Source organism: Schistocerca serialis, chromosome 7, assembly GCF_023864345.2.
Source record: "Schistocerca serialis cubense isolate TAMUIC-IGC-003099 chromosome 7, iqSchSeri2.2, whole genome shotgun sequence".
Lineage (NCBI taxonomy): Eukaryota > Metazoa > Arthropoda > Insecta > Orthoptera > Acrididae > Schistocerca > Schistocerca serialis.
Genome location: NC_064644.1, coordinates 154,977,063 through 154,997,216, shown reverse-complemented (window position 1 = coordinate 154,997,216; position 20,154 = coordinate 154,977,063).

The window sequence follows — 20,154 nt, the reverse complement described above, 5'->3', positions numbered from 1 at the left end:
GGTTTATTTTGGAAGTCATTACTAAGGGCTTGGGGCACTAATTTTCCACGTTTCCTGGAGTGCTACGCATGTTCTTACTAAGTACAAGAAGTCACATGCCAGGATTCAAAATGTCTTGAACGTTAACGGTAAGTTTGTCGAGAGATCTAGTGCACCTACGGTTACCCGCCCCACTTGTAAGAGTCGTAAGCAATGAGAAAGAGTACGTGATGCCCATTAGGACTTATTACCAGGTTTGAGTGTACAGCATAACTGAAAGGTGGTGTTGTGGATATTTCAGATTCATTTTGCTGTATTTTGCCATTTTTATTGTGAAAAATCAGAGAACAACGTAACCTCATCTGCAATAATAATAATAAAAACAGAAAGATACTTCCAAGGCAACTTCGGAATCGAACTAGATCAGCAAACGATTTAGGCTCCTCATACTGTGTACTGTGTTTGCATAGAAGTATTATGAAGCTGGACAAAGGGGAAGATGTAATGACTAACTTTTGAAATAACAATGTTGTGGCGTGAACCACAGAATCACGATACCAGCTGTTACTTTTGTACTCGTAATGTGAATTGTCTTAATACAAACACCAAAATAGAAAGTACATACCCAAACTTGCCATCTGGTATGAGACGTGGCACGTAGCCCTGGTATCAATTTACGTAAGCCACCTACAGACAGTAGTGGACGTATTTCTGTTACAGCCAGTAACAGTTCATTTGTGTCCGACGAGTTCGTTCCTGAAACATAAAATGCGCTACAACCATTAGCACAGGCCAAGTGAAATTTTGAAGTAAGGCATATAAACCTTCTTTAGAATGCAGCTGAACTACTATAGACTCCATACTACGGGCAAAGAACTTACGCGCAGCTGATACATCTATGTCTTTCTGTAACAACAGAGAAATGATTCCAAATTACCTTAATACTATTTCATACGTAGTAAACCAACTGGTATTTGTTAAATATGATCCAAATGACTAGAGGCTGCTTATTGTTAACAGAAAACGTAGCATTCAGGGTTTGCTTATAAACAGTTCCAATACATTGCCTTCAATTCCAGTGGTACACAAAACAGGTCCGAACTCTGTTGCAGAGGGAACGGAAAAAGCATGCGAAGTTCAGAAGAACGCGAAATCCCGAAGATTGGCTAAAATTTACAGACGCGCGAAATTTGGCACGGACTTCAATGCGAGATGCCTTTAATAGGTTCCACAAGGAAATATTGTCTCGAAATTTGGTAGAAAATATGAAGAAATTGTGGTCGTATGTAAAGTACACAAGCGGCAAGACGCAGTCAATACCTTCGCTGCGCAGTGCCGATGGTACATTACCGACGACTGCGTCGCTAAAGCGGAGTTATTGAACGCAGTTTTCCGAAATTCCTTCACTAGGGAAGACGAATGGAATATTCCAGAATTTGAAACACGAACAGCTGCTAGCATGAGTTTCTTAGAAGTAGATACCTTAGGGGTTGCGAAGCAACTCAAATTGTTTGATACGGGCAAGTCTTCAGGTCCAGATTGTATACAGATTAGGTTCCTTTCAGATTACGCTGATGTAATAGCTCCCTACTTAGCACTCATATACAACCGCTCGCTCACCGATAGATCTGTACCTACAGATTGGAAAATTGCGCAGGTCGCACCAGTGTTTAAGACGGGTAGTAGGAGTAATCCATCTAACTACAGACCTATATCATTGACGTCGGTTTGCAGTAGGGTTTTGGAGCATATACTGTATTCAAACATTATGAATCACCTCGAGCGGAACGATCTATTTATACGTAATCAGTATGGTTTCAGAAAACATCGTTCTTGTGCAACGCAGCTAGCTCTTTATTCGCACGAAGTAATGGCCGCTATCGACAGGGGATCTCAAGTTGATTCCGTATTTCTAGATTTCCGGAAAGCTTTTGACACCGTTCCTCACAAGCGACCTCTAATCAAGCTGCGGGCCTATGGGGTATCGTCTCAGTTGTGCGACTGGATTCGTAATTTCCCGTCGGGAAGGTCGCAGTTTGTAGTAATAGACGGCTAATCATCGAGTAAAACTGAAGTGATATCAGGTGTTCCCCAGGGAAGCGTCCTGGGACCTCTGTTGTTCCTGATCTATTTAAATGACCTGGGTGACAATCTGAGCAGTTCTCTTAGGTTGTTCGCAGATGATGCTGTAATTTACCGTCAAGTAAGGTCATCCGGAGACCAGTATCAGTTGCAAAGCGATTTAGAAAAGATTGCTGTATGGTGTGGCAGGTGTCAGTTGACGCTAAATAACGAAAAGTGTGAAGTGATCCACATGAGTTCCAAAAGAAATCCGTTGGAATTCGATTATTCGATAAATAGTACAACTCTCAAGGCTGTCAATTCAACTAAGTACCTGAGTGTTAAAATTACGAACAACTTCAGTTGGAAAGCCCACATAGATAATATTGTGGGGAAGGCGAGCCAAAGGTTGTGTTTCATTGGCAGGACACTTAGAAGATGCAATAAGTCCACTAAAGAGACAGCTTACACTACACTCGTTCGTCCTCTGTTAGAATATTGCTGCGCGGTTTGGGATCCTTACCAGGTGGTATTGACGGAGCACATCGAAAGGGTGCAAAAAAGGGCACCTCGTTTTGTGTTACCACGTAGTAGGGGAGAGAGTGTGGCAGATATGATACGCAAATTGGGATGGAAGTCATTACAGCAAAGACGTTTTTCGTCGCGGCGAGATCTATTTACGAAATTTCAGTCACCAACTTTCTCTTCCGAATACGAAAATATTTTTTTGAGCCCAACCTACATAGGTAGGAACGATCATCAAAATAAAATAAGAGAAATCCGAGCTCGAACAGAAAGGTTTAGGTGTTCGTTTTTCCCGCGCGCTGTTTGGGAGTGGAATGGAAGAGAGATGGTGTGATTGTGGTTCGACGAACCCTCTGCCAAACACTTAAATGTGAATTGCAGAGTAGTCATGTAGATGTAGATGTAGATGTAGATTGCTGTCAATACAACTGAAGGCGAGTTATGAGAGTTTAAACAATATTTTCGAGAAAGTTAAATATTTTGAATATCAGTGGTTGTTGCCGCTTCATGTCTAACTTGGTGCAATGAAAAAAATTGTGGAAGCTCCTATGAAGATGGTGACTATTTGATATACCATCTCAGCGACAATTATCCTGCTCTGTCTGAAATCAAAATTAAGCAAATATTCTTTGTGCGACCTCAAATAAGAGCTTGAGGAATTATCTAGATACGTAATTAAGTATGTATGTGTCCCTCGGAGCGCAAGTACCGCTTGCACTTATCCAACTTATTCTCCAACACAGACTTTTGATAAATCCAAGAAAGAAACTTTTACATATTTTCTTCATACAGTTACGGTATATATGGTTTATATAAAAGTTACGAACGAACTTGTGAAATTTTATGTTTCCGTTCACATTATGAACAGCATAAGAGTGATATCTTCTTCGTTTGGCATGGAATACTTGTCTTTCAAAATTTATGTTGTGTTTTACATAGAATCTTTACTCAGCATCCATCAGTAATCTGCTCTCAATGAAATATTACCTGTCCGCGGTATCTCCTCCGAATACATGTCTTCTTAATTATCATAGTCTGCCCCTCCCCCCCCCCCCCCCACCCAATCCCCATGTTGACAGAAAATACGTCCAAATGTGAAAACAGTAATTTAAGACCCGTGTTGCACTCTAATGTTCACAACTTCTGTAGTACGTTGCTCAAAATTATTCTGACACAATCAGGACTGATACTGATTCATATGTAAAATTGTCCACAATTTCTTCCAATGCATGCCGAGCACTTTTCTCTCTAGGAGACATAAAAGCTTCAAATTTTCTATCTTTCTCTCAAGCTCTTATGTGAGGCCGCACAAAGATTCTTTCCTTAATTTTGGTTTCAGACAGAGCAGGATAATTGTCGCTGAGATGGTATATCAAACAGTCGCCATCTTCATAGGAGCTTCCACATAGTTTTCCATTGCACCAAGTTAGACACGAAGTGGCAACAACCACTGATATTCAAAATACTTAACTTTCTTGAAAATATAGTTGAAACTCTCATAATTCGCCTTCACTTGCATTGACAGCATTACTGGAATTGAAGGCAATGTGTTGGAACTGTTTATAAGCAAACCCTGAATACTACGTTTTCTGGTAACAATAAGCAGCCTCTAGTCATTTGGATCATATTTAACAAATACCAGTTGGTTTACCACGTATGAAACAGTATTAAGGTAATTTGGAATCATTTCTCTGATGTTACAGAAAGACATAGACGTATCAGCTGCGCGTAAGTTCTCTGCCCGTAGTATGGAGTCTATAGTAGTTCAGCTGCATTCTAGAGAAGGTTTATATGCCTTACTTCAAAATTTCACTTGGCCTGTGCTAATGGTTGTAGCGCATTTTATGTTTCAGGAACGAACTCATCGGACACAAATGAACTGTTACTGGCTGTAACAGAAATACGTTCACTACTGTCTGTAGGTGGCTTACGTAAATTAATACCAGGGCTACGTGCCACGTCTCATACCAGATGGCAAGTTTGGGTATGTACTTTCTATTTTGGTGTTTGCATTAAGACCATTCAGACTGCGTGTACAAAAGTAACAGCTGGTATCGTAATTCTGTGGTTCACGCCACAACATTGTTATTCCAAAAGTTAGTCAGTACATCTTCCCCTTTGTCCAGTTTCACAAGACTTCTATGCAAATACAGCACACAGTATGAGGAGCCTAAATCGTTTTCTGATCTAGTTCGATTCCGAAGTTGCCTTGGAAGTTTCTTTCTGTTATTATTATTATTTTTTCAGATGAGGTTACGTTGTTCTCCGATTTTTCACAATAAAAATGGCAAAATACAGCAAAATTAATCTGAAATATACACAACACTACCTTTTGTCTGTTGCCGATATCGATACTGACATGAAATTTTTTCTGGGAATTCAAACACTTTCGAGAAGGTTTTAATTATAGATTTAAACTTTTAATGTTTTATTCAAAATTGCTATTGTAAAGTATTTTACTAATTTTGTAGTTATATTTATATGATATCCTAACTGGCAACTGAAGCTGCATTGACTTCGTCTGGTCTCGTTCTGCTGCTATTACTCGTAAGATTTGACATAAGTCTCCAGATATGAAAGAGGTACAACCGGCCATAGGGTTATTGTTACAAAAATGTGTTCAGTGTAATGCTTAATTGTGTTTTATATCAGAATCTTATTTCAAACAGTGGAACTGGAGTACTGCATCAGTTACCAGTATTACTTTGCTGTGAAGCATTACTGATGATGTGTGCGTCGTAGGCATAGACTGTCAACACTCGGTTGGCAGTATTCTAGTGGCTTTTTCCCAGCCACCCCTAGACGGAAAAAGCATCGTTTGCACAGTGGCAGGGAAATTCATGTAATCGTAGCTCAGGCAGTTAGCACGTAATATTTGTAAATTATATTCAGATAAGTTTTTCGTGATTCAGTCTACCTTGTACTAAAAACCAGATGAAAATCCCTACACTAGTTCCTGAAATTCTTGACAGATTACGAATGTAATGTAACTTTGTAATGACAATAAGAGTATTTTTGTGAGATATAATAACAGTTTAACGATTTAATGAATTTTCTTTTACTTTTAACTTGAGGCCTTGTTTCTTGCCAAATTTCCTTATCCTAGATCAACGTCGCATTTTCTCTGAGCTTGTCCGGGAGAAGTAACGTTCTCTCATCTTGCGGTGATTCCTTCCCCTGCAGTCCGGTACGCACTAGTTCCCTGTTAGAACAAATGATGTCCTTCCAGTGGAAAATCTGTAGTAGAACCCGTAGCATTATGCGAAGCGAACGAGTATAACAGATGATTTTCAGCATTAAGTTAACTGAGAGATTGATTGATAGGTAGTTTGTGAATGAAAACCTTGATATCAATGTACTTGTTTGGTACAAAAACATTTCCAGGACCATCCTAATCTTCAGTTCTACTCGTAGCTTCAACACCCACCCGCAAAGACCATCACTCATAATACTCAGCGTATGGTAATAAATTGAACCCATTATAAAGGTTTACCAAAACGATTATCTGTAACAGAATTCTCCCTTTAATATTATACAGTTTGACCACTACGAATGTTCAGTTTGCGGTCACGTGTTGTAAAACACTCCACACGATTTTTTGTTATTGAAAAGTCACAGTTTACATTTTAAAGTAGGAGGTTCACGTGCTCGTTTTTCTCGCACGCTCGCATCTACTTTGTGGCATTCCACGATCAATTATTCCGCAAAGTTATCATACCTATTCAGAGCTCCTTACTACCGCATACGAACATGATGATGGCTCAGCTGCCAGCTGAACTTTCCTGACTTCACAATACTGTTCTTTAGCTCACAAAACACGTGCGAACATACTGTCCTCTGATCAGTTCATACATATTATAGCCATTCCGATATTAGTACAAAACTGCACAATCACGTGCCTTTTGCATTTGACCAATCACAGCTTAATACCTATTATAACCAGTTTACTAAATGAACAAACTGAGAAACTCCACTCAGATCAAAATGAATCCATGTTTAGATAGAAGAATTATCGTAAAATGTTTATTGATTTTGTAAGTGCAATAAACTGGCTAGTTGTACAATACAGAATTACCCTCTGAGTATAACTTACTTTCTCTGTACAATCATAGTTCTCACGCTAACATGTACTGAATTAATAGACATAACAGAGTGCATGTAATGTCTTACTTTGCATTCACACCATCATTCATGGTAACAAACAAATTAGCAATAAATAATGACTGTTGCAATAATCACTGTAACTACAGTTTTCTTTCGAAAACGTGTTTTAACTACTTGATAATTTCATAGTCCGGAAGAAATTGTCACCTTCGGCCACAGCCGTAACTACTTTTTGCTAGCTGCTGGATCAGAGCGCATCTGTCATGGAATAACCATGAAGCTGTCGGCTCGTTAGCCTCTTTTACTTTACATGGGTGCAATGTGAAGCACTAGGCCTCAATGCGTTTTGATGACTGAAGTTGCGAGTGTCATAATGTGTGACGTATACGACCGTATATTTTATTTCATTGACGTAGAAAGTTAAATCTCTTATACTGCCAAGAGGACCTGGACGTTAGTACAAGACATAAATTTCAACTTGATACGTTTACCCGTTCCTGAAGGAAAGAAGTTTTAACAGTCGGAGGGAAAGACACACAGACAATGCAGTGATCCTATAAGTGTCCCACTTGTACAGACTGATGTGCGCAAACCTAGGAACAAAATTTTTGGAATCAGCGATTTTGAAATACAAAAATATTTTTAAAATGTAAAACAAGTCTCAACAAGTTTTAGTTTTGTTAACCTTTGATATTTGGCTAGTAGTGGTACTGTAATTGTTCTCAAACAAAACACTTAAGTTACCGGTAGTAATAACTCGGACGAGACCCTTCATCATACCGATTTCAAATGACCCACTTTTGTCCAGAAAGATAGTTACTACCTTAGTTGCTACCTTAGATTCGAACACAGTTTTTGAGGAATCTAAAGGAGTTATTGATGGAAAATTCAGTTGTTACACTGATGAATTTCCGAGCAATAAGAATCGACTCATAATTTCAAACTTCCTGGCAGATTAAAACTCGAGACCGTCAAAAGTCCCTGTTTCGAGTACTGCTGGCACACTGATTTAATCTGTCATAAAGTATCAAAACACTGCACAATTAGCTGAAGAGTGGACATTTATTCTTCTTGAAGCATACAACATGTAACACTTTGACGTTTTAAAATTTATGAAGCTTGTAGAGGATTAAATATTGAAAGTCTTGATATAGCCCGAAATGTGAGATAAAGTTTCCACAGTCACCACTGGACTGTCACAAATGCACACACCACCCGTTAGATAAGTTGCCATTTGTGGTTCTCAGTGAACGTTTGGGCTAGAGTTCTAGGAGGTCACCTTATCGACGACGCATCTAACCAGAATGTTTGAATGGAGAATGTTATTTGAGGTTTCCCGAAAATACCTTGCCTGAACATGTGGATTACGCTCCCTTGTAAATGAGCACTAGTTTGTGGTTTCACAACGATAATGCGCCAGCGCACATTGCATGCTTGGCCAGGGCATATGTCACTGACAACTTCAAGCAGAGAATAATTAAGGGGATGCCCTGTTCGCAGGCCTGTGCGCTTGACTCCTTCCATTACGTTTACGGTCCTTTGTGTACTCAACGCCAGCAGAAACAGTATCTGAGCTTACGCTGCTGTAATTTACAGCGTTTGATAGCGTCAGAGCGGAGCGTGGAATTTCACAGAGAATCTGACAAAACATGGTTTGTAGCTGCAAATTATGTAACGAAGTTGATGGTCGTCACATTGAACGATGTCAGTAAACGTTTGCCAATAACATTTGTGAAGTGTTTCATTTAGTCTTCTGAACGCGTAGAAAGTGCGTGGTTCTGTAAAAAACTTGTTACAATTCAGGATATAGGTTCCTCGTGTCAAAACTTTCAAAATGTCATCCTCTACAGTATCCAAAATTTTTAAAGCGTCATTATGTTACACCCTGTCTACTATTAGCTATAGTATAATATTTTCCTATAGCTTAGCAAACAGTAACCAAGAAATTAAGCTCTTAATTATGTACAAATTTAAATATTTTGGTATTCTTTTTCATTAGGATAAAAATGAAAACATTACGTTACATGGTGAACATCCTAAAGAACTCTGAATCCACAGCACAGAAGAAACATCATTTTATCATTTCTCTTGTAGATAATATAAGTTGAATACCGCCCATAGTCTTATCACTATGTGTATATCAATCGAACTATGCTGCCAATCCCATGTAACTGTAAAAAAGGAACGTTTCTTTCCTTCCAAAACAATCCCTATTTGTTATTAAGACAGGGCACCCATAAATTATTTTTACGACGTAAGACTTAAATAACTTTAAATCTATACTAGATATAAACAAGCGGTTTTTAACATGTAATAAGTTAACTTACGAAGTTTTTGTTTTTACCTTCCAGATGACACAGTTCAGACGCAAAACTGAACTTGAAAATCTGATGTTTTCCATAAAAAATTGGTGACGGTGGTGGGGGGGGGGGGGGGGGGTAGGGGGATGTCGCCAGCGTGGCCAAAGTGCGACAGGTATTTATAAGGAGTTCGACAGAAATGGTGCGGCGGCCATATAGTCGGAAATGAGACGATCGACAGTGCACAGTCTCTTGCGTAAAAGGTTACGGCTATATCTCCATAAGGTCCGTATGTTTTAGGAATTAAAGCCTACTGACAAACTTCGATGCGAACAGTTTGCAGTGGATGCGCTAGGAAAGATTAAACAATGACCTTTTGAAAAGATTTGTTTCTCCGAAGAGGCAAAGTTTCCTGAATCCGGCAAACTGGTCAAATGTTCGTTTATGGGTTTCGCAGCATCCCCATGTTACACATGAAATGGCAAGAGCCAGTACCAATGTCAGTGTTCTCTGCCAATTGATGCACAATGGCATCACTAGTCCATTCTTCTTCATTAAGTGTGCCATCAGCAGTGGTGTTTATCTGGACATGTTACAAGAGTTTGCTGTGTCGAAATAGGTGCACCTGCCACCTCATGTCATATTCCACCTGTCATATTCCACCCTGATGGGTCACCACCCCATTTGTCCCTAAATGCCCGTCAATTTCTAGACGGAAAGTTTCGGGACTGGTGGATGGACAGTATGGTCCAATTCGATGGCCACGTCACACCACTAGACTTATTTCTGTTAACATTTGTAGAGGATCTGGTGCACCGAATCAAAATGAGAGACCTACAGGACTTGAAGTCACGTATTTGCAATGCATTTCAACGCGTCACATGGAGATCTTAACATCTTTGTACAGGGTGTTCTGCATCTTTCGCATTACTAGAATGTGGAGTTTTTGCAATATGAACAAAATAGCAATGTTCTAGATGGAGACCTGCGTTAGTAAAAAGCTTTTAGTGTTGATATAGAACCATTTTTATCATAGTACAACATCTGCTTAACTATCAGACTTTGTAAATCTTCTGTTCATCAGTAATTAAATCCAAAAATCCTGTTACTTTGTTCAATGAAAGAAACAGCTTTATTTACGATTTATAGCCTGTGTCTGAACTTTTGCTGTGGAAATAACGATAGAATAAAGCAACAGGTCAACAAAACATATTCCCTCTATTCTAAATGCCTTCGCATCGTCAGTTTTTCGAACACCTTCTCATATTTTGAATTGTATGGGCAGCGAAGAACGGAGGCTTTCATGAAATCGCGGAAGTGTGTTGGTGAGAATTTAAAAAATGTTCTTATTTCGTAATTGTTTCCTATCATTGTAGTTTGCTATTGAGGAAAAAACAAGACCACGAAAGTTGTTTCACGATTTATTTCACATTTATTCTTTCCCATTTGCTTGTAATATATATTTCCTGCTGGAAGTCGTCTTTCTCATCCTTCTTATGTCTGTAATTTGTTTCCATACTTGTCTCTCGAGACCGTGTACTTTCTTACATCTGAGAGAAGCAAACTGAAAATCACAACTTACGAAAAACCGTTTGAGTAATTCACACAGAAATAATTATTGTCAACCAAAAATTCAGGCGTTATGATTATAATGCAGGTGAACTTGGCCTCATATGCTCTCGGAGACCAAAACTTAAACATAGTATACATCTGTTTTTTTTTTCTTCGTCATGTCACATATTTTTTTCAAAGACTGACTTACTTCACATTTTATTATTTGTGGCAGACTTGATCGACATGAACCGTCTCAAATGGTCTGAGAGAAACTCCTTCAACACTGGGATTAATATTTCCAGTTGAAGAACAATGGTGACTGTTTCACTCGTAATACTTCTAACACAGCACGCACGTTTGCAGACCATTGAGCTAAAATTTTGTAACAATTCGAAACATGTGTCCTCTTTATTTGTATTATGTAGAAGGGGAAGAGATATCTGCAACTGCACGGTACGTTTCTTTTTGAGAACAGCTCTACTAATTAATTGTTCGTATTTGTCTCATCCCTCGCACCACTAAAGTGTCACTGTCTTCACTTATCCAACATTTTGAGCAACACTTATCTATTCTCCTCCACGCATATACTCACCTTTTAGGACCTTTCTGCATGTGACATCCTCTTTGTAAATACAACAGCTGTTCACGTTTCGTTTAATACACCGACGTGGTTGAAAGATAAAGACTCAAAGCTCTCGGACAAGGTTAATGTAAATAGATTTCCTCGCCAGAGTTAAATTGCACTAGATTTTTCTATCACGTATTTCATACAGTGTTTTTGTCACTGTACAACTTGCAGTGCTAATTCTCCTGAAAGATACGATACAGATTCCAACTATCAATTTAGAGGTAATAATGGACTCAAACTCTCGAAAACTCTTTAATTATCGGCACTTTGTGCTTCACATTGGCATTTGATACACTCGAAGTAGGAAACATTTGTAAAATAAATAGACGTGTTAGTGCATATAGGCACTTGTTGACATGTTTTCAGTAAAGGAGAGCTGACGAAGGAAATTCCAGCCTGTTGACGTCGTTCAGCGCACCGTAATAACAGCTTAGGGCTCCGTCTGAGAGGAAAACTGTTCAAGCGTGGGAGGCTTAATCTGGAAATAATTTGCTCTGTGCCACGAAAGAAAACTTCCTCCTTGACTAAGACAACGGCTACAGTGAAATACCCGCAGAGGAGAACACTGTTACTTTTAACACAATCAAATAAGAAAGCCGCTTCTTGGTTCGTCACACAGATAATTCAGAATCTTCAATGTGCTATCATCATTAAAGTTGGAGAAGGAGGGGAGGGTAATAGTTGAGACGTCATATAAATAAAATGCTGCTTCAGAGAGTATACGCTACAGAGGTTGTGATTAGAATTCTGGTCTACCATATATTAAATTCGAAAAGAATTCAATCAGTGCCATGTATTCATCTCCGTTAACAAATCAGCTGAGACCTGGATGGACTTAGTTATTTGCACCAACCGCATCAAGATCTCTTCTTGGGTGCGGACGAGAGCCTCGGATCCGTAAGTAACCGTTTTCAAATCAAACATAAGATCTATCTAGGTTACTGATCTGTTCACTTAATGCAGTATGTTTGTTTCAGAGAGAACTGCATTCAAATGTGAGTGATAAATAACAACAAAGCTCCGTAGACATAACTCATCCTCCCTCAGATTCAAATATCTTTGAATATGATAAGGTCCTCGGGATTAGAGAAGTCATAAAGAAGGAATGCAGTTATTTATTTGGAACCACGAATTGTGTCTGATATACTCCTAATGTAGTACACAAATAGTGTTAACATAAGCATAGGAGACAGAAAGGTAAGCTGTGCCTGCCGCTTTTAAAGTAATGCTATCTTTCCTTTGGATATTGTCTAGATTCGTAAAACCTAAACGTTACCGTATATCTGTATCGTGCAAAAAAAGATTTAATAAAAACTATTGTCTTCAGTGGCTATTTAGTTGACAATATTAATAGCTTGAGATAATATTATATTTTTTGGTGTCGCCAAGACTGGCTACTGCCCACTTTTCATACCAACCATGGAACTTAAAATGTAGTGTGAATCATCAAAATAATATTAGTTTGAACAACAGAAGTTTTGTTCGCTTCTCTGCATAAAACTAACTTGCTACAGGAGTTGAGCATTATTGGAGAATAAGCGCAATAAAATGTCAATATAAGATTCTGAACTACGTTCTAGGGAAGTAGTTGTATTCATGTCAGTCTCTGCAAAAGAGGGCACAATATAGTGGGCAATATAAAAGTGATCGTCCTCCTTAAAAAAACTACTCGTTGCAACTGCCCCTTATCTAGTCAAATCTATGCGACATAAACATAAGTTTCAGAAGTGTTGGGAGTACCTGTATATAGCTAAAAGTTTGTAAAATCGATGACGTTTGTCTAGGTTACATGTCTTAAATATAAATTTATATTAAATAGTTATTAATATTCCAAGACCATAGGTTCAAGTAAGTGCGAGATAAGACTTTGTAAATGAGAAATGCTGGTACAGTACTGACCGGGTATAGCCACCACAAACTTGAATAGAAGCAAAAAACTTGAATGCACTGCGTTGTGGATGTGCCTGTTAAACCTGTTCAGCCAGTACGCTGTTTGTGCTGTAGTCGTCCGGTGATGTACGATATGCGCTCGATTGGCGACAGATCTGGTAATCGATCACACCATGGAAACATATCGACCCTCTGTACAGCGTGTTGGGTTATAACAGTGGTATGTTGGCCATCGTTATCCCACTGGAAAATACGCTCTAGAATGGTGCTCATGAATGGCAACAGAAGAAGTCGAATTAAGAGATTCACTTACAAATTTGCCGTCAGAGTGCGTGAGATAACCACGAGAGGGCTCCTGCTGACATACAAATTCGCACCGCAGACCATAATTCCAGGTGTAGGTCCAGTGTGTCTAGCGCGTAGACAGGTTGGTTTCAGACCCTGGAAGTGGCCTCCTTCTAACCAACATACGGTCATCACTGGAACCGAAGCGGAACCACCTATCATCAGAAAACATAACATACCTCCACCTAGCCCTCCAATGAACCCTCGCTTGACACCACTGATGTTGTCAATGGCAGTAGTTTCAGGACAGAGGAATGTATGCTACAGGGTGTCGAGCTGGGAGATTCATTGAAGTAAACGGTTTGTTACAGCTCCTCGTGTCACTCGGGTGCCAACTGCTGCTCGAGTTGCTGCTGCGGCAGTGCCACATGGCACAACCGGAGCCCGGATTCCTGTGACGACCATTGCAGACAGACGTGTGTAATGACTACATTTCAGCCAAGCACACTGAGTCGCACACTTTCTTCTCGATGCTGCGATTTTTTTTCCGTCAGTGTACATGAGCCACAGGGACCAGTCGAAAGTTTTAATCATTTTAAAGATTTTGGCGATTATTATTAGACTATAGAATAAAATAATTATCATGCTAGCCACCACCAGAAGCAGTGGCTGCCATTAGTTACGTATTAACTCCATATTGATAATGTTACAGCACCGGATGTCAAATGTGTGATACTGCTTTGCCACAACATGTTTGGGGACCACATTTTCTCGATAACAAGTGCTTAAAGTTTCTACGTCATTATGCACTTAATAATAGGCTGTCGTAGTCACTAACATGTTGTATAAAAATATCGCACATTTAACAATTTGAGGCAGAACACTCTCAGTACGCATTCATGAACTGTCGTACTATGTTCATAACAGATAAAACATATGGAGTGTTTTTTTTTCTTTGTCGGGATCAGGTCGGTTTAAGATTTCACGTCATATCAAACACATAATATCACATAGTGGTTAACATTAGTGCCATTCCAATAGTCCATTTTCATTAACTGTAGAACAATTATTTTGAAACAACCCGCATCTCGTGGTCGTGCGGTAGCGTTCTCGCTTCCCACGCCCGGGTTCCCGGGTTCGATTCCCGGCGGGGTCAGGGATTTTCTCTGCCTCGTGATGGCTGGGTGTTGTGTGATGTCCTTAGGTTAGTTAGGTTTAAGTAGTTCTAAGTTCTAGGGGACTGATGACCATAGATGTTAAGTCCCATAGTGCTCAGAGCCATTTGAACCATTTTGAAACAAGCCTAGGTTTTCTGCATCGCGTTCAACAGTAAAGGTGATTACTCTATCATGGCGTTCTGTAGCGTGCAACTCAACGTCAAAGATGAGTATTACATAGCACTAACAGAAAATCTTATAAGATCCTGTGAGTGGTAATATTTTACAGCGCGAATGATTTACTCCATAAGCAGATAGTTGAATCGTTATGAACGAAATGTGATTAACCTTCTGTACTTTTTAGGGAAATAATTTACAGAAATTGTGGCGATTGGTGTCGAAAAAATGGCTATACATACTAGCAGTTGAATTTTTAACATTCAGCTATATATCTATATTGTGGAAGCTGATGGTCATGCGTCGGATGTAGCCGTTAGGTAAGTGTATGCTATACAATTTATTACAAATAGATGATTGTTTGATATGAGTTGTAATTGTTGTTACGATCTAGTAAATTAGTGGTGTATTACATGTAATGATTAAGGAATCAATGGGTGTATGGCACGTACTATCCATTGAATAACTTATAAGTAGGTATACATCAGGGGTCGCACAGATTCTCGAGAGGGCTTGATCCCCCAACACTGTGAGCGCTGCGACACGTTGCATTGTCCTGCTGGTGGATGCCGTCGTGCCGCGGAAAACCACACCGAAAGTACGGCTGCTCATGGTCTTCAAGTATAGGTGATATGTGTATTGACCCATTGTGCCTTCCAGAATCACGAGGTTACCCAGGGACACGACGAAGACATTCCCCAGACCACAACGCTCACTCCCCCGGCCTGGACCCTTCCGACAATTGTAGCAGGACTGTTCACGCCAACGGCAAGCTGTTCGAGGGAGTGTAAAACGTGATTCATCTGAAATGGGCAACACGTCACCACTCAGTGGACTTCCAGTTGCGGTGTCCGAGCATAAATTCCAGAATTCGTCACCGATGAAAATCAGTCAGCATGAGTGCATGAACCAGGCCTATCTGCGGAGGCCCATAAGCAGCCACGACTGTTGAGGAGACGCTAATGGTAGCCCCTTGCTTCATCTGGACGGTCTGTTACTCAACAGTTGCACGTGTATTGGTCTGTATGCATATCATCAACGGTCGTTCACCCATGTCAGCTACGGCACGTAGTGTGCCACAGTTACCTCTACGACAAATGTGAATAGTGCCATTTTGCCTTGCACGATACATTTAAGAAAGGCGGCACGTAAACAGATTACAAACTTTGACGTTTCGGAAATACCTCCCCCCTTGGCCCGAAAGCCAAAAAGCATACCCTTTAAGACGTCAGATAAATCGCTTCGTCCCTGCATTACGACAACGACTGCACCGTCATCCGCGTCCTCCGACACGTTTTGTATATCCCTCCACTGCTGGTGCTACCATCTGTGGTGTGTGAGGCGACGTCGAGCGTAGGCGGTAGCCACAGTAATGTACTGAATCTTGTGGTTGCATTGTTTATTGGCATTTTCTTATCCCCTCGGATCTCTCCGACTGCTGAGGATTACCACTAACGAGATTTCCCCATTTTCGTACTGTTGCTTTCTTTCTCTCTCTTCTGTTTCTTATTGAAGTAGGGCACTCCAAAAAAATCCGAGTGCGTAAGCATATTTTAATTCTCTCTGACAAAAAGTGAGGACACCTCTGTGAAATTAGACCTATATCGGCTATTTTATAGGTTATTTTATCGGAAATCTTTTTTTGAAATGGCAGTTGCGTTAGCACCGTTGAACAGGAGTTCAGTTTCTTATATCTGTTGCATCCACTTGTCAGACGGCAATAACAAACTTACTCGTAATAGAAATTCCTTCCACCCTTATTCTCAGAGGGACATCAGAGGAGGACAAAATTATTCATTCCGCAGAGTGTTACCATGTAATGCATAACAATGTGCAATACAACCTTCCAGATTTCTGAATTTTTCTACTGAGCATTCCGCATATGTAGCAGAAGACGGCATAGTAGCCTCAAAGCCCAAAACATGTGTCTTGTATCTCTGCTCCCCAATCTAGCATGGTCACTGCTTCAGACGTATCATGCAGAATTCCGCAGAGAAAACCCGACGATAGGAATTGCTGTTGGTCATCTTCCAGTTCTACAGACATTCGACATTGGAATATCACGGACTTTGTTTCCCAGAAGCAACAATCGCAGTAGATGTTTCACTTCTTTTAGAATTGGATGTTGATGAAAACAACCAGTACCCCTAACCCGAGAAAACAAATTTTCCAGGCAATACGTTTTCAGCCATCCTGTAAAATATTCTTAATTCCGAGTGAAGAAAGGTCAGAATGAAGGCCAAATAAAGAATTAATTGATGTTAGGATCATTACTGGAATGTCAGTAGTTGCTTTCTGTCAATAAACTCCATTTTTTTCATAGCAAGAACACATTGTGTCGAGGATCATTTTCTGCAGAGGCTCGTTATTTCCGTAAGCGTTCGTTAATTCCTTTTCGTCAAACATTCTACCAGAATTCAGAGTATCAAATGTGTCATTAACAAGCTGGAAGAAGTCTGCCGTTTCCTTACTTCCGCTGGCAGGTCACCAACTGCTTGAGCAATCTTATTCGAAACAGTTGCAAGACAACATATAAACAGTGTAAGCTTTGTATGTAATTTATCTACATGTGACATACAGTACATTCTGTATTAAAGAAAAACTTTCTCTACGAGTAACATATGCTTGAAATATCGTATTCAAATGCTGAGCAAAACTGTTGGTTGATCCGTGCTGCGCATGTGAACAGTGTCATGAAACAAAACTTACATCTTAATGAAATGCTGAATTTGAAATAATCAGGATGAATGTAATAAAATGCCAAAAGAAACTAATTATGTTCTTGTGAAAACTATGTAACTGATACTCGACACTGAAGTACATTATTAAAGCTACGAAACACGCAGTGCAATGTCTAACTTGGAACATCCACGAAATAAAATACTACTGAACATGAAAAAATAATAGTTTAATATTACCTTCACTTTTCATTGTAAAATAATCTGCTTACTTAATATAGCAACTGAAAATTTAACGACGCACCGTTTGCTCATAAGAACGCAAAGTGATATCTCCCTTGAAAGAAAAGTAACTTACCTCTTGCACAGCAAGCTATTTCATGTCTGGTGTACTGTCGTTTTCGATGTAAATTGAAATCAGAAAATGCGACAGCTAAAAAAGAAAGATCAACTCTAAGTTTTTATTTACTTGTCCTAAACATTCTGAGGCTGTGTTCTTCAAAAATTAAACTGTACAACATTAAAAGATTCTAACAATTACGAAATTCTCTCATTACAAAAAATTCTGGCATTTCTACCAGTTAAGTAATTAGTGAAATAAAGAAAGCAAAGAGATCAAATTAACAAAATAATCAATATTACTAGCTGTCTAAGGGACACATACCTCCTTCAATTCATGGTTCTGACAAACAAATATTTCATTCTTGAGATACTGCTCCAAATATCTGCTCCGTTGATACAATTATAAATCCTTTGGAAACAGCGCTATCTTTAAATTATTTTGAATTTAAAAACAAAATTTATACCCACGAATATGGAGCAGGCATGGGTAATAGTGCAGCAGGCACATAACCGATATTTTCCTTAACTCTCTGGAAGAGAAATTCTTTACCTCAGATTGGCCTATTCTCAACTAAATTCTGTATTTCTTTCTGTATGTAGATACTACTCTCTTGTTGGTAGATAACAGCCGCACATATATCGAATACATTCACCAAAAGCTGAATCAACTGCACCCTAAAATTAAATTCACAATGGAAATCAAGAAAGACAATACCATTAACTACCTAGATCTCACAACTGGCAGAAATAATAATCGCCACACATTTGATAACTATAGAGAGCATACCACTTCTGACAATATTAGAAATGCTCATTAATTTGCATTTTTCCATTCCATGATTAATAGATTGAGTAACCTACCATTAGAAAAACCAGCATTTCAAAAAGAATCTAACACATTTCGTTATATGGCCTCAACAAATGATTTTGACGCCAAAATTATCACAAAACTACACTGCTAAAGTAAGACACCAAAGCAGAACACAAATATAACAAGATATCCCTAACTCGAGAAATATCACCGACACAGAAAGTAAGATACGTAATAGCAGTCTACCTCGGTAGAATCTCCACAGAATTAATGCTCTTTTTAAAGCCACAAATATTCAGCTAACTTTTCGAACCAGCAACAACCTCTCAATAAAATTACCTTCCGCCACCACTAGAATATCGAAATATGATAACTCTGGCACATATAAAATCAAATGTGGCAGGTGTAATAGATTTTACGTTGGCCAAACGGGAAGAAATCTTAACGTGTGATATAAAGAACACAGTGCGCGAATATAATCAGTCGAACTTTTTTCGACACTTGGAAAACCAAAATCACACTGCTGATACGATCGAAAATGCTGTACTCATTCTGCACACAATACCAAAACGTTCTGTAGCGAACATTCTTGACGACTAGAAATCTGTATGTAAACGATAAAATACCACAAGAAATATTAAATGAACATACAGAATTTAGACACAAGTACTATCTCAAAAACTTTATTGAGCTTTTAGAATACGAAAATGGATAAATCGGAAGTAATATATGCAACAATCAAAGATAATCGTAACAAATTTCAGTTAATAAAACAATATCACTGTTCATGTGCACAATATTTGTAAACATACAGCGTTTTAAGAGTGGAACTGTCAAACTACTACCACTTCTTAATTAACATTTTATTTTCATCTTGACATCATTTACCAGCCCGGCCGCTGTGGCCGAGCGGTTCTAGGCGCTACAGTCCGAAACCCCGCTTCTGCTACCGTCGCAGGATCGAATGCTGCCTCGGTCATGGATGTATGTGATGTCCTTAGGATAGTTAGGTTTAAGTAGTTCTAAGTCTACGGGACTGATTACCTCAGATGTTAAGCCCCATTGTGCTCAGAGACATTTGAACCATTTACCATCTTATTAAAACAGTGGTAGCTATAAGACAGTCGACTAACGATGTATCAATCTAAACCCTTAGTACAATAAAGCTACTTTAATATAAATGACACTAAAATCCATTCCTGTTCTCACTAAAATTGAAATCTCAGGTACTGGAAAATGGTGATAAAGCTGAAACAGTATGTCGTAAATAAAGATTACTTCTTATCAGCAGCTATTTGGTGCATCTACTCTAATAATTAAGAAAATAGCTTTATAAACAAGTAATAATCTCCATACTAAAGAATTCTAGATAATTTCTTCAAATTCACAAATATCAGATTTTCTTCTCTAAAACTGAACTGCTTACCACTGTGCCCGTAATAAGAATTTCCCGGCACTGCATAAGTGACTGGCGACCAAGTGCACCACAGGTTACATTAAACAGAGGCTACTTGCGCAGGTTGTTTATGTATCTTTGTCTCAGTACAGTAAAGGTGAATTATTCACAGTGAACGAAAACACACGAAAATCTTACATCAGTAGCCCACTCTGCATTTAACACGGAGATGAAACTGTGACGGTTCGGAGCACATATTAATGCCTG